Raw genomic sequence first — 16,416 nt, 5'->3', positions numbered from 1 at the left:
ATTCCAGCCCACTAGGGGCTGGTTTATCTCTTCCCATAGCCCATGAGACCCCTTGGGGCGTGACACCCCTCTCGATGGTCCCCGTCACCCCTCCCGGCACTCCCGGTACACTACCGATGAGCCCGAAACTTTTCCGGTAATGCCCGGAAACTTTCCGGTAACCAAATGAGGTCATCCTATATATCAATCTTTGTCTCCGGACCATTCCGGAAACCCTCGTGACATCCGTGATCCCATCCTGGAATCCGAACAACATTCGGTAACCATCCATATAACTCAAATACGCATAAAACATCGTCGAACCTTAAGTGTGCAGACCCTGCGGGTTCGAGAACTATGTAGACATGACCCGAGGGACTCCTCGGTCAATATCCAATAGCGGGACCTGGATGCCCATATTGGATCCTACATATTCCGAAGATATTTATCGGTTGAACCTCAGTGCCAAGGATTCATATAATCCCGTATGTCATTCCCTTTGTCCTTCGGTATGTTACTTGCGTGAGATTCGATCGTCAGTATCCGCATACCTATTTCAATCTCGTTTACCGGCAAGTCTCTTTACTCGTTCCGTAATACAAGATCCCGCAACTTACACTAAGTCACATTGCTTGCAAGGCTTGTGTGTGATGTTGTATTACCGAGTGGGCCCCGAGATACCTCTCCGTCACACGGAGTGACAAATCCCAGTCTTGATCCATACTAACTCAACGAACATCTTCGGAGATACCTGTAGATCATCTTTATAGTCACCCAGTTACGTTGCGACGTTTGATACACACAAAGCATTCCTCCGGTGTCAGTGAGTTATATGATCTCATGGTCATAGGAACAAATACTTGACACGCAGAAAACAGTAGCAACAAAATGACACGATCAACATGCTACGTCTATTAGTTTGGGTCTAGTCCATCACATGATTCTCCTAATGATGTGATCCCGTTATCAAGTAACAACACTTGCCTATGGCCAGGAAACCTTGACCATCTTTGATCAACGAGCTAGTAAACTAGAGGCTTACTAGGGATAGTGTTTTGTCTATGTATCCACACAAGTATTGTGTTTCCAATCAATACAATTATAGCATGGATAATAAACGATTATCATGAACAAAGAAATATAATAATAACTAATTATTATTGCCTCTAGGGCATATTTCCAACATTTCTGACATATGAAGAAAAATGAGGGATGAATCGCCTTCAATGGAGCAGAGGTATTGGCATGAAAAAGAAAAGTTCAAGTCAATTTGGGGCCTAATGTTGGGGATATTACCTATGGATGACCCGCCCTAGTTGGGCCGGGTTATCCATTGGGCGATTCACCCAAACATTTAGTTGGGCCTCGTTTTGGCCGAATCAAGGTCGTATGACGGTTATGGGTCTTGGAAGGTCTCCAAGCTTCGGAAGATGACGACTTAGAGACCGCAGGGGTCACGAGTTGTAGGAAGGAAAGAATCCTTGTAAACCCTAGGGGATCGACCTGTATATAAAGGCGAGTCCCGGGGGACAGAGGGTAAGTTAGAAATCATCGAGTGCTAGGTTTGGCGAATTACGCCCCCCTTGTAATCGAATCCACATCAATACACACAAAAGCACGACGTAGGCTATTACCTCCTCTCGAGGGGCCGAACCTGGGTAAATCGCCATGTCTCTCCCGCTTAACCCCTTTGAGTCGCCACCAAGGTGCGATGGCTCCAGTATTAAGTCCTTTCACGAGGACATCTGCCGTGACAAAACCACGACACTACTGCTCCTTCATTGTTAAATTGTGTTGATGATAGTGATGTTGGGGAACTTAATGAGCATGATCTTGACAAGTTTCTATGCACTATTAAGGGAGAATCCAAGAAGCACTTTGTTGCTCTCTTGGAACAACTGGGTGAGGCCAATGACCTCATCGAGTCTCATGAGGAGACCATCTCCGAGCTTCAGGGACACAGTCTTGACTATGCCGATGAAATTGTTGAATTATCTATTGCTCTAGAAAAGGAGCGCACTCTTCGTTTGGCTCTTGAGGAGTCATACAACGATGAATGCGCTAAAATGCAAAAGAAACTAGATCATGATACTGTTCTTACTCGTATGCTTAAGTCTGAGAAGTATGCTCTTGGGGTTGGCCAAGACAGACTCAAAGTGGAGTTTGACACACTTGACAAGGCTCACAAGGTCTTGAAAGGTGTTCATTTCTCTCTGAAAGAGTCTCATGATCAACTCCAAGCAAAGCTTACCAAGGAGATATCTACTTGTCCTCCCTTTGTGTTAATTGATAATGCTTGTACAACTAATCCTTGTTGTGAGCATGTACATCTTGTGGAGGAAAATGCCAAGTTAAAGGAGAAACTTGAGAAGGGCCTTGTGGCATGCATACAAGGTGAGAAGAGCCTGAACGACCTCTTGAGCAATCAAAAGGGTGTTGTAGGAAAGGAGGGACTTGGACTTACCTCCAAGTCAAAAGGAAAAAGGAGGAACATGAACAAACGATCCCCTACCCTCATGGACATCTTTGTCAAAGATGGCAAAGGGACTCAGGAGGTGAAGAGGAACAAGGTGGACGATGGTAACGTCAAGAAGGGCAAAACCATTCCTACGAACACAGCCGGCAAACTCAATTCTTCCTATGTCTTATGTCGTGCTAGTGATGGGCATGTTTATGCCAGATTTGTTGGTTCTTACTATGGGTCCATTGAATGGGCTATCTGGGTTCCTAAGACCCTTGTCTCTAACATTGAAGGACCCATTAAAAAATGGGTACCTAAAACCAAGCCTTGATCTATTGCAGGAGTTTGCTTCCGGTGGGGTGTCATGGTTGCTCGATAGTGGAGCAACAAATCATATGACCGGAAGCAAGGACTTAGTGGTGGATGTGCATCCTTCTCCATCTATGCCCACCCATGTCCGATTCGCCGATGCATCCTCGTCAAAGGTATTGGGATTTGGTAAGGTGGTCATCTCTCAAGAGTTATCTATTGAGAAGGTCATGCTTGTTGAGTCTCTTGCCTACAATTTACTTTCGGTTCGTCAACTTGCAATTATGGGTTTTTCCACCTTCTTTAATCTTGATACTGTGGTCCTCCTGTGGAGCAAGACTCTTAAAGTAGCCTATGTTGGATATGTCGAAAATGGTCTTTATGTGGTGAACTTCTCAAAGCGACCCACTAAGACTGCGACGTGTTTAATGGCTAAAGTTGATGTGGACTGGCTTTGGCATCGCCAACTAGCTCATGTCAATATGAGGTCTTTGCAAAGTCTTCTAAAAGGGGACCATATTCGTGGACTAACAAATGTGAGTTTTGCTAGAGATCGTGCTTGCAGTGCGTGCATTGAAGGAAAGATTCATGAAACTGCTCATCGTCCAACGACTCTCATTTACACTAAGAGGCCATTGGAGCTCCTCCATATGGATCTTTTCGGTCCTCCATCATTTGATAGTCTTGGAGGCACAAAGTACTGCTTGGTGATTGTTGATGACTACTCAAGATACACCTGGGTATATTTCTTCAATAGGAAGAGTGAGACTCAACAAACTGTCATCAACTTTGCTAATGAAGCTCAACGTCAACATGAAGCAGAGATCTTGATGATTAGAAGTGACAACGGCACCGAGTTCAAGACCTACACCTTGGATGAGTTTCTAGGTGATGAGGGAATAAAACATCAATATTCAGCACCATATACCCCTCAACAAAATGGCGTGGCAGAAAGGAAGAACCGGACCTTGATGGATGTTGCAAGAACAATGATGGCGGAATTCAAATCTCCATATAACTTTTGGGCTGAGGCCATCAACACAGCATGTCATGCGTCCAATCGGCTCTATATCCGCAAAGGCTTGAACAAGACTCTATATGAGATTCTCACTGGAAACAAACCCAATCTCAAGTACTTCCGGGTATTCGGTTGTAAGTGTTTCATTCTCAAGAAAGGTGCACGTTTAGCTAAATTTGATTCTAGAGCACATGAGGGCATCTTTGTTGGTTATGCTACAAACTCTCATGCTTACCGTGTCCTCAACAAGTCCACCGGACTCATTGAGGAGACGTGTAACGTGGAGTTTGATGAAAATAATGGCTCCCAAGTGGAGCAAAGTGGTATTTGTGATGTAGGTGATGAAATTCCTCCCCAAGCCATAAGAAGAATGGGGATTGGTCAAATACTCCCCATTGAGGAACCTCTTGTGGCCGAAGGAGAAGGACAATGCTCTACTCAAGTGGAGCCATCACCCTCACAAGCCCCACACGCTTCCGATGAACAAAGAGAAGACTCTCAACAAGATGAACAAGCTCAAGGTCAAGATCAATTGCCCAACAATGGTGATGTGTCCCATGATATTCAAGCCCTTACCCAAGGTTCCGAACCTGCTCATGATCAAGATCAAGTGCAACCACAAGATCTAGACCAAGTAGAAGCACAAGATCAAGAGCAAGAGCAACCACAAGTACAAGGACAAACAAGTGAACCTGCTCAAGTCGAAAGTCAAGATGATCAGGATACTGTCTCGCAATTCCCTTCTGCAGCACCAACAGCCGGTGCCAAGGGAGGTTCAAGACGCAAGGGAAAGCAAAGTAAACAAGTCGATGCTCCCCCGTTATCCAATGAAGAACTCTTGGAGCGTCGAGCAGCCAAGATTGCGAACAAGCTGAGAGTCAAGTCACATCTTATGAAGAATGTACTTGGCAGTTTAAAAAAAGGGAGTATCCACCCGTCAACAGATTTCGAATTATTGTGAGCATCACGCGTTTGTTTCGTATTGTGAACCTCAACAGGTACACGAAGCGCTCGATGATGAGGACTGGCTTATGGCCATGCATGAAGAACTTAAAAACTTCGAGCGTAACCAAGTCTCGGATTTAGTGCCAAGACCAAAGGAGGAACATAATGTCATCGGGACCAAATGGATTTCCAAAAACAAGCAAGATGTCAATGGGATTGTGATTCGAAACAAGGCAAGATTGGTGGCTCAAGGCTACTCCCAAGTCGAGGGTATCAACTACGGTGAAACCTTTGCCTTTGTTGCTCGTCTAGAATCTATTCGCATGTTGCTTGCATTTGCTTCTCATCATAATTTCAAATTACAGCAAATGGATGTGAAAAGTGCCTTTCTTAATGGTCCTTTAAATGAGTTGGTCTATGTCAAACAACCCCCGGGATTCGAACATCCCAAGCTCCCCAATCATGTGTACAAACTTAATAAGGCACTCTATGGACTTAAACAAGCCCCACGTGCGTGGTATGAGTATCTTACTGAGTTGTTACAAGATCGTGGGTTTGAAATTGGGAAGATAGATCCTACTCTTTTTACTTAGAGGGTTAAAGGGGATTTGTTCATATGCCAACTATATGTTGATGATATTATTTTTGGTTCTCCTAACATTTCCTTCAATGAAGAATTTGTTGCACTAATGACCGAAAAATTTGAGATGTCCATGATGGGAGAGTTGAAGTTCTTCCTCGGATTCGAGATTAAACGAGGCCTAGAAGGGAGCTTCATCAAACAAGCCAGGTACACTCAAGACATGCTCAAACGGTTCGAGCTTGAAGATGTCAAGCCGGTCAAGTTCCCCATGCCAACAAGATGCAAGCTTGACAGTGATCCCAATGGTAAAGCAGTGGATCAAAAGGTATATCGCTCCATGATTGGATCCCTCCTTTACCTTTGTGCATCTAGACCAGATATTATGTTGAGTGTAGGGATATGTGCGCGGTTTCAATCCGCACCAAAAGAAAGTCATTATATGGGTGTTAAGCGAATCTTTCGATATTTGGCTCATACCCCAAACTTTGGTCTATGGTATCCCAAAGGAGCAAACTTCAACCTAGTTGGCTATCCTGACTCAGATTGGGCAGGAGATTGTGTGGAGAGGAAGTCAACTTTTGGAGGATGCCAATTCCCTGGTCGCTCACTGGTAAGTTGGTCTTTAAAGAAGCATAATTGTGTCTCACTATCATCCACCGAAGCTGAGTATGTGGTAGCTGCAAGTTGTTGTGCACAATTGCTATGGATGAGGCAAACTTTAAAGGATTACGGTGTCACTTGTGACAAAGTGCCTCTTCTATGTGACAATCAAAGTGCTATCAAGATTTCCCTCAACCCAGTGCAACATAGCAAGACCAAGCATATTGATATTCGCCATCACTTCATTCGTGAACATATCAAGCTTGGTGATATTGAGGTTCACTTCATCCACATTGAAGAGCAACTTGCAGATATTTTCACTAAGCCCCTAGATGAAGCAAGGTTCCGAGAGTTAAGGCATGAGCTAAATATCATTGATTTAAGTAATGTGGATTGAAGCTAGGCACTGTGCACCTCACTATGCATTCGATCTTGTTCAAGATGTAGGCATTGACATAGGGGGAGTGTTGTTCTCTCAATGAACTCTTCCTCCCCCCATTATGCATAAATTGATCTAGTCTTTCACTTTAGCCATTACCAAATGTCACTTGTGCTTCAAAGACGAGCATTGGTCATGAACCCAAGGATAATTCTTCGCGGTGTCATACCTTTGTCTCAAACATAGGTGGCCTCGGCCACCGCCCCCACCTTTCTCTCATATGGAAGAAAGGATACAAAATGACGAGTCGGTATATCTTGTTGGTGCTATCTTCTTATTACACTGACTTGTCGTTTTCCCACGTCTTTCTCATCTCCTATGTCTCCTTGTGCCATTTGCAGCAGTACTACCGCCAGGCGTAGCGGTACTACCGCCAGGACCCCAGCGGTACTACCGCCAGGGGTAGCGGTACTACCGCCAGGACCCCAATCTACCACGGCCTGACTATGACTTTTAGGGCTGTCTCAAGGGGGAGTGGTACTACCGCCATGGGGAGCGGTACTACCGCCAGGACCCCAACGGTACTACCGCTGGCCCGTACCCCTTGGACTATATAAAGGAGGGGAGCCCGTTTTTTCCTGCCCTCTTTCTTCTTCCTCGTGGCTCTTCCCTCCCCAACCCCGAACTCCCCCTATTTGGATCTCTATCTGTGGAGCCCCTTCTCTCCGTTGAGTTGGAGGGTTTTCTCCACTCCTCCTTCCTCCACCAAGTGTCATGGACTCCGGTAAAGCTCCTCCCTTTATTCTCTTGGTTGGTGTTTTCTTGTTCTAGGGTTAGGAGCATTGGTGATTTGGATCCATGGCTATGGTTGTGCTTTGTTCTTGGATGGAACGAAGGAGATATTCTAGGGGAGTGTAGGTCCTATGAATCATTGCGTTTATATTGCCATGCTCTAGGTTCTTCATGTTTTAGATCAAGCACTTCTTCTCTTATTTTGGATTAGATCTAAAACTTGAATCCTCTTGACTAGGCATGTCTTTATCTAGATGATTCTTGAGATCCTCATGTGTTTAGGGCTATGGTGGTTTTTGTAGTGATTATATGCAGTATCCATGGCCCTCGTAAATCCAATCTAGCCGTTCATATGAGTCTTTTTTCCTATTCAGATCTAAAAGTCAACCCCCTAGCGGTACTACCGCCAGGACCCCAGCGGTACTATCGCCAGGGGTAGCGGTACTATCGCTAGGACCCCAGCGGTACTACCGCCAGGAGGATATTTTTCTTCTTTTCATTTTCTTGGCAATGTGAGTTTACTTTTATGCCTCTTTTTGTTCATTGCCTTGACTCCTTCTGTCGCTCTTTTTCGGTGTGTGTCTTGTGTGTCACAGGTGGTGCTCGCCGCTCGAATCCCCCACGGGACACCTAGTCGAAACAGTATCGCAATCAAGAGGCTCCATAGGGCTCCGCCACTTCTGGTCTGCAACCCAAAAAAAGTCTTTCAAGAAGACAGCTCACAAGGACAGGGGGGTCAACGTTCGCACTATGCCCCCTAAGGATTTTCTGCGGTTCCGCACCAAAAATCACTACCTAGAAGAGAAGGCTCAGATCAAGGATATCGAGCATGTTTGGCCTTAAGGAGGTCATTACCTTCAAGCGCGACTTTGATCCAGATGTTGTTGCCCAATTCTATGTCACTGTTCACTTCTCACCTGATGAAGAGCGCACCATGACTTGGATGACTGGTACTCAGAAGATGACAGGTTCCTGGTCAGAATTCATGAAGCTTCTCAAGGTCGACTTTCAGGGAGCTAACAATCCTCTTGGGTCGCGTCCTCATGCTCCACCTTCAACTACCAGGGCCCCCGCCAAGGACAGGTTGCAGCAACTTTATGTGAAGAAAGGTGTGCTCCCCAAGCATCTGGATATCATGCACCGGATCTTCGGCAACACTCTCTTTCCTCGCCTTGGCAACTTTGACGAGGTGCATGGTTATCTAGCTGAGATGCTTCTGCTTTGTCAGGAGGCTATGACTAAGGAGTCTGCCCCTCTCGATATTTCTCATGTGATGTTCAATGAGCTCTGGAACTGCATCATGAACCGCAAGGTTCCCTTCTACGGGCCCTAGTTATTTTCTTGTATTCACCAGAGGTGGCACGACACCTATTTGATTGAGGAGCTCCACCTTCAGGCTGATTACTTTGTGCACGATCCTATCGGGCTCCGCATCAAGGACAAATGGGCCAACCCATCCACTTCGTCTCAGCACATGGACACTGACACAGAGACTGCTGCTGAAAGAGGCACTGCTTCTCAGTCCCACTCTTCTGCTATGCCATCTTGGGCAGTGAAACTGAAGGATAAAATGAAGACTCTCTTCTGTATGCAGGCCAAGGGACAGTATCAGACTCATGTGGCCCAGAAGGAGAACCGTCAGAGGCACAAGCGTGTCCTGAGGACACTTGATGTTGATATCTCTAGCGGCTCAGAGGACGACATCACTCCAGAGTCCGCTTGGATGCGGGCTCAAGGTTATCAGTGGTCTGATGCAGAGGAGGAGGCGTCTGAGGAGGACAATGAGAAGGAGCAGGACGATCCGGATGCCACGGACGAGTCTGGGGCTGATGAGGATGATGAGTGACCACCTGTGTCATTAGGTGTGCCCCTTTTTGGTGTCTTGTGCCAAAGGGGGAGAGAGTCTAGGAGCTCGATTTGAGATTTGAGCTTTCCATATCTTATCGTGTTTGCTTTGAACTTGGTTTGCTTTTAGTTGCTATCTTTGCTTTGTGTGATGTGAGACTTGAACTAGTGTGAGATTTATTTCTATCATATGCTGTGAGTCATATGCTCCTTATTTTTCTATACCACTATCTTTATGTTCACATGCTATTCACTGTGCAAATCCGGCATTGTCATCAATCCACCAAAAAGGGGGAGATTGTTAGGGCATATTTTATGCCTAAGTAATTTTGGTGATTGATGACAGTACCGCAAAGGACTAATCGTGTGTGTTAAGATTTCAGATAACACATGTCAACGGCACAAGACGACTCGCCCCCTCTTTCCATGGAACAGAAGCACGGTGTACTCTACGACTCTCCTTCTTTGAGTCATAGGAACGCCGTACTATTAAGAGGGGACCCGTAGTGGCAAGGTTTGGGTGGAATCAATTTTGCACGCACACACTTTATCTCCTTTCCCCTTACCTGCAACTTTGGAGTGGCTCCCGCCTGTGTTTTTATCTCATCTAAGCAAATGGTCCCTCAGCGATAGTACCGTTGTGCCTAGCGGTAGTACCGCTAGGGCTGGCGGTAGTACCGTTGTGCTGGCGGTAGTACCGCCCCTGGACAGCGGTAGTACCGCTCCAGGAGCTTAGTACCGCCTTCCTAGTGGCTGTATTTCGACGGACCTTTTTGCGAAGACTTTCTTGGCGGTGGTTGGCCCGGTAGTGCTTATGCACTACCATGGGCCCAGTGGTAGTACCGCTGCTGCCAGCGGTACTACCGCTAGAGTGCCAGCGGTAGTACCGCTGCAGCCAGCGGTAGTACCGCTAGGCCTCGGCTGTGAGTGGGAAAACGGTTGGATTTTGCCCCCTACTATATAAGGGGTTCTTCTTGCTGTGGAACCCTACCTTTGACCCTCCCAAGCTCCATTGTTGCTCCCTAAGCTCAAAAGTGCCCGATCTCTCTCCCTAGCCAATCAAACTTGTTGATTCTTTAGGGATTGGTTGAGAAGGCCTAGATCTACACTTCCACCAAGAGAAAAGTTGATTCCCCCACCAATCCCTTGCGGATCTTGTTACTCTTGGGTGTTTGAGCATCCTAGACGGTTGAGGTCACCTCAGAGCCACATTCCATTATGGTGAAGCTTCGTGGTATTGTTGGGAGCCTCCAAGCTTTGTGTGGAGTTTGCCCCAACCTTGTTTGTAAAGGTTCGGTCGCCGCCTTCAAGGGAACCTATAGTGGAATCACGGTACCTTGCATCGTGTGAGGGCGTGAGGAGAATACGGTGGCCCTAGTGGCTTATTGGGGAGCATTGTGCCTCCACACCGCTCTAACGGAGACGTACTTCCTGTCAAAGGGAAGGAACTTTGGTAACACATCCTCGTCTTCATTGGTTCCACTTGTGGTTATCTCTAACCTTTACTTCGTGTATGCTTATGTTGTTGTCTATCTCTTACTTGTCTTAGCTGTTCTTGTTGTTAGCTTCATATAGGTTCACCTCGGTGTTGCAATTTTAGTGAACCCGTATGATGCTTACCCTAACTTGCTAAGATTAATCGAAAAGTGGTCGTTGCCTATTCACCCCCCCCCCCTCTAGTCAACCATATCGATCCTTTCAAGCTATAACACGGAGAGATAAGTAACTAGCTCCCGTTCGTCAATCTAATGTAGGCATGTATTCCGTATGTAGTCATACGTGCTTAGGGAAAATAACTTGCATGACATCTATTGTCCATCCCTCCCGTGGCAGCGGGGTCCTAATGGAAACTACAGGATATTAAGGTTCTCCTTCTAATAAAGAACCGGACCAACACATTAACACTTGGTGAATACATGAACTCCTCATACTATGGTCATCTCCGGGAGTGGTTCCGGCTATTGTCACTCCGGAGTTGCCGGGTCATAACGCATAGTAGGTGACTACAACTTGCAAGATAGGATCTAAAACACACATATATTGGCGACAACATAATAGGTTCAGATCTGAAATCATGGCACTCGGGCCCTAGTGACAAGCATTAAGCATGGCAAAGTAGTAGCAACATCAATCTCAGAACATAGTGGATACTAGGGATCAATCCCCGTCAAAACTAACTCGATTACATGATAGATCTCATCCAACTCATTACCGTCCAGCAAGCCTATGATGAGATTACTCACGAACAGTGAAGAGCATCATGGAATTGGCGATGAAGGAAGGTTGATGATGACGATGGCGATGATTTCCCCTCTTCGGAGCCCAGAACGGACTCCAGATCTGCCCTCCAGAGGAAGAACAGGAGGTGGCGGCGCCTCCGTATCGCAAAACGCGATGAACTCTTCTCCCTGATTTTTTTCCGGACGAAAGAGGTTATATAGAACTGGAATTGGGGGCGGCAGAGCTTCGAGGAGCTCACAAGCCTGCCAGCCCCGGCCAGGGGGCGCGCCTGGTGGGCTTGTGGGCTCCTGGCTCCGTCCCTCTAGTTGATTCTTGCGCCAGTATTTTTTATTTATTCCAGAAAAATTCCACGTAGATTTCCAGGTCATTCCAAGAACTTTTATTTCTGCGCAAAAACAACACCATGGAATTCTGCTGAAAACAGCGTCAGTCTGGGTTAGTTCCACTCAAATCATGCAAATTAGAGTCCAAAACAAGGGCAAAAGAGTTCGGAAAAGTAGATACGACGGAGACGTATCAACTCCCCCAAGCTTAAAGCCTTGGTTGTCCTCAAGCAATTCAGTTGACAAACTGAAAGAGACAAAAGAAAAACTTTCACGAACTCTGTTTGATCTTGTTGTTGCAACTATGTCTAACTCATATCCAGAATTTCAGCAAGATCACAAGTAAACCACATAAGCAAATGACATCTAGGTCTCACGGTAAACTCATATCAATGGCATAATCAACTAGCGAGCAAATAATAATAAGTCTGAAACGTCAACACTTCAATCAAGACAATCATGAAGCAGCACGAATAGATGGTATCTCGCTAGCTCTTTTTGAGACCGCAAAACATAAATGCAGAGCACCTTCAAAGACCAAGGGCTGACGAAACATTGTAATTCATGGCAAAGAAGATCCAGTCACAATCATACTCAACACAGTTAAAAGCAAAGCATAAAAATGACAGAGGTGCTCTCTAATTGGTGCTTTTTCAAGAGGAGGATGACTCAACAGGAACATAAATAGACAGGCCCTTCGCAGAGGGAAGCATTGATTTGCAGAGGTGCCAGAGCTCAAGCTTTGAAAACAGAGATAATAATTTTGGGTGGCAAGATTTCATTGTCAATGCAATGACTAAGAGTTCTCACCATCTTCCACGCTACACATGCTATAGGCGGTTCCCAAACAGAAAAGTAAAGTTTTGACTCCCCCACAACCAATCAATCACATTCCACGACTAGCCGAATACTCGGGTGCCATCCATACCAACATCAATCCAGGGGAGTTTTGTTTGCAATTATCTTTTCGATTTGAGCATGGAACTGGGCATTCCAATTACCGACCCCTTTCTCGTGAATGATAGTGAATAAACACATATCGAGGATAACACGCCTATCATGGAAGATACTGATAGCCCCGTGTCACCACGTGAGCGATTCGGGCATGCAAAATAGATTATTTCTTGAAGATTTAGAGAGTGGCACATGCAAATTTACTTGGAACGACAGGTAGATACCGCATATAGGTAGGTATGGTGGACTCATATGGAACAACTTTGGGTTTATGGAAGTGGATGCACAAGCAGTATTCCCGCTTGGTACAAGTGAAGGCTAGCAAAAGACTGGGAAGCGACCAACTAGAGAGCGACAACAGTCATCAAAATGCATTGAGATTAACTAACATTGAGTGCAAGCATGAGTAGGACATAAATCACCATGAACATGAATATCATAGAGGCTATGTTGATTTTGTTTCAACTACATGCGTGAACATGCCAAGTCAAGCCACTTGAATCATCCAAAGGAGGATACCATCCTATCATACTACATCATAGTCATCTCAACATTCATGTGGGCATCCAAGACAAACCATTATAAGCTCCTAGCTAAGTAAGCATGGCATAAGCAACTATGATCTCTAAGTTGTCATTGCAAACATGTTTCTCTCACAACAAAGCTGAATCAGGAACGATGAGCTAGTCATATTTACAAAAACAAAATATATCGAGTTCATACCAACTTTTCCAGGCTTAGTCACTTCATCATATATCGTCATTATTGCTTTTCACTTGCATGACCGAATGATGTGAACAATAATAAGAGTGCTCGTGCATTGGACTAAAGCTGGAATCTGCATGCAAACACAAAGGAGAAGACAAAGTAATAGAGCTCTTTAACAGATAAGCAGATATGCATGCGAGAGCCACTAAACATTGTAACCATGATCTTCTACCTTGACCCAAAGAAAAAGAAAACTATTTACACGGGAAAGCTCCCATCAAGCAAAATAAGAACAAGAAAATCTTTTTGGGTTTTCTCAAACTAGACAGACACACAAAAAGAAAACGAGAAAAAGAAAATAAACTAGCATGGATGATACAGTGGCCAAGTGTGAACACCGCCGAACAAAGTGAAAGCATAAGCAAGAATGTAAAGTCGGTGAGAAACACGTACTCCCCCAAGCTTAGGATTTTTGCCTAAGTGAGTCTACTCCCAAGGAGGGAAATAACCAGCTCTGGGGTACTCCGGAGTGGACTGAGGATGCCACTACTGTGCGAGCTCCTCTAGCTCCCACTGATAAACCGGCGTCTGGTACTCGACTGGTGGCTCAGGCACGGGCACCTGTGGTTGGGCTAGGCCCCAATATGCGTAGATGTCCGAGGGCATAATAATGTACCTGTCTGCATGAAGATTGAACAAAGAAGGAGCAGGCAAGGTAATGGTCTCACGAGTACCCTGACTAAATACCAGGTTATAAATCATCCTTCTATTTGTATCTCTATCAAGAAAGTCATGGCGAACCATGCTATCGTAATCTAGATATCTCTCGGGAAGAAGAGTCTCTTCTTCCTCCTCCAGTCTAATAGGTATCTCAAAGTGTCTAGCAAGACGAGTAGCATAGATACCTCCATAGACAATGCCTTTAGAACGGTTCGTGTTCAACCGTTGAGCTACTATAACGCCCAAGCTATAAGTTTTATCATTATAAAGAGCTTCGCGCAAGACCGCAAGATCTGGGGAACTAAGTGACCCAGCTTTCCCACGACCAATCAAACATTTCCCGACAAATAATGAGAAGTACTGAAGCACGGGAAAATGTATGCTAGCAACTCTAGCGCAAGACACTCCTCTCTCCTCTCCTACAACAATAGTGTCGATGAAAGTTTCCAAGTCCCATGGACGAGGTTCATGAATATCCCCAACAAAAGGTAATTTGCAAACATTGCAAAAATCCTGGAGTGACATGCGCTCGGGGATATCATAATGTTTGAACTCAACCATAGGAGGATTCTTCCTCGGATAGAAGTTAAAGCTTTGTACGAAGATATTAGTGAGGAGGAGGTATTGCGGACACTTATCTTCAACGAAGGCGGTAAGGCCTGCGTCCTCCACCAAGTAGTAAAAGTCCTCATAAAGTCCGGCGGCGCGTAGGAACACATCGCTTGGCCACTCGCACGCTCGAACTTCTGCAACTCGAGGGACCGGATACTTGGGCTTCTTCTCACTTCCATCATCCTTGGGGTCACGTCTTGAAGAGCCTCTTAAAAACCTCCTCATCTTTTCCCTTTTCTACCTCTGAAATTTTTAGTGATTCTAAGGAAAAGTGAATAAGGCTCAACAAAACTCATAACAACTACTCCCACAAGTTCCTAGAGGCCATATTATGCATCAAAACTACTTGGGACCAGCTAAAATTAGCATGCAAAGCTCAAGAACATGGTCACCAATGCAGCAAAAATATGTGAAGTATAAGGCACTAGAGCAAAAACTAATTGGACCAATGGAGGAGTCACTTACCAAGGAGTAATTTCCCCAAAACAGTTCGGAGAATGGTGCTTTGAGCAAGGAGATCGAAAATCCCAGCAAGAGGAGCAAGAACACGGGTTTGAGCTGCGAAAAGATTTTTCTGGAGGTAGGAGAAGTGGATGAGAACTAGAATGAGTGGAGGGGTGCCTGTGGGCCCCACAAGCCTGCCAGCCCCGGCCAGGGGGGGTGGCCGGGCCTGGTGGGCTTGTGATCCACTAGAACATCTCCCAGACTAGCTATTTGTCTCAGTATTTTTCAAAAAATCCAGAAAAAATCATACTTGATTTTCAAGACGTTTGAAGGACTTTTATTTTCGGGGTACTTTTCCACGGGACGCTAAAACAGAAAACACGGAAAACTAAACTAAACCTATCATTTTTCTTCTAAGCAACCGAAGGTGAAAGCTTGGAACGGAGGTTTGTGACTCCTCGATTCATCCGTCTCATGGTCATCGAAAGAAATCCGTCAATTAGGTTGATCAAGTCTCCTTGACAAACCTTTTCGAATCGCAAAAGAGAACGGAGAATTTTTTTAATAGTCACTAGGTCATCTTGATGGGGATGTGTATCTCTCCAACAAGCAAATCATACTTCATCTTGTTAGGAGGTATAGGGCATTCAAAGCTCCCAATAAGAATCAATGAAGTTTTTTCGATAGCATTGATGCAATGTACTCGATATTGTTTCTTCGGAAAGTGCGTTGTATGCTCACTACTGTTGACATGGAAAGTGACATTGCCTTTCTTGCAATCTATAACAGCCCCTGCAGTGTTTAAAAAGGGTCTTCCAAGGATGACCGCCATGGCATCGTCCTCGGGAATATCCAAGATAACAAAGTTTGTCAAGATAGTGACATTGGCAACCACGACAAGCACATCCTCGCAAATGCCGATAGGGAAAGCAGTTGATTTGTCGGCCATTTGCAGAGAAATTTCAGTGGGTGTCAACTTATCCAGTTCAAGTCTATGATAAAGAGAGAGAGGCATAACACTAACACCAGCTCCAAGGTCGCATAAAGCAATTCTAACGTAGTTGCCTTTAATGGAGCAAGGTATAGTGGGCACACCGGGATCACCTAGTTTCTTAGGAGTTCCACCCTTGAAGGTATAGTTAGCAAGCATGGTGGAAATCTCAACCTCAGGTATCCTCCTCTTATTAGTCACAATATCTTTCATGTACTTAGCATACAGAGACATTTTGAGCATATCCGTCAAACGCATTTGCAGAAAGACGGGTCTAATCATTTCAACAAATCGCTCAAAATCCTCATCATCCTTTTTCTTGGATGGTTTGGGAGGAAAGGGCATGGGTTTCTAAACCCAAGGTTCCCTTTCTTTACCATGCTTCCTAGCAGCGAAGTCGTTCTTATTGTATCTTCTATTCTTAGACTGTGGGTTATCAGGATGAACACGTTCAATCTCCACATATTTATCACTACTAGGTTGAGCATCAATATGAACATCACTATTGATAT

Source organism: Hordeum vulgare, chromosome 5H (assembly GCF_904849725.1).
Source record: "Hordeum vulgare subsp. vulgare chromosome 5H, MorexV3_pseudomolecules_assembly, whole genome shotgun sequence".
NCBI classification, from domain to species: Eukaryota; Viridiplantae; Streptophyta; class Magnoliopsida; order Poales; family Poaceae; genus Hordeum; species Hordeum vulgare.
The sequence above is the reverse complement of the archived record's forward strand: the minus strand, read 5'-3'. Positions refer to the sequence as shown.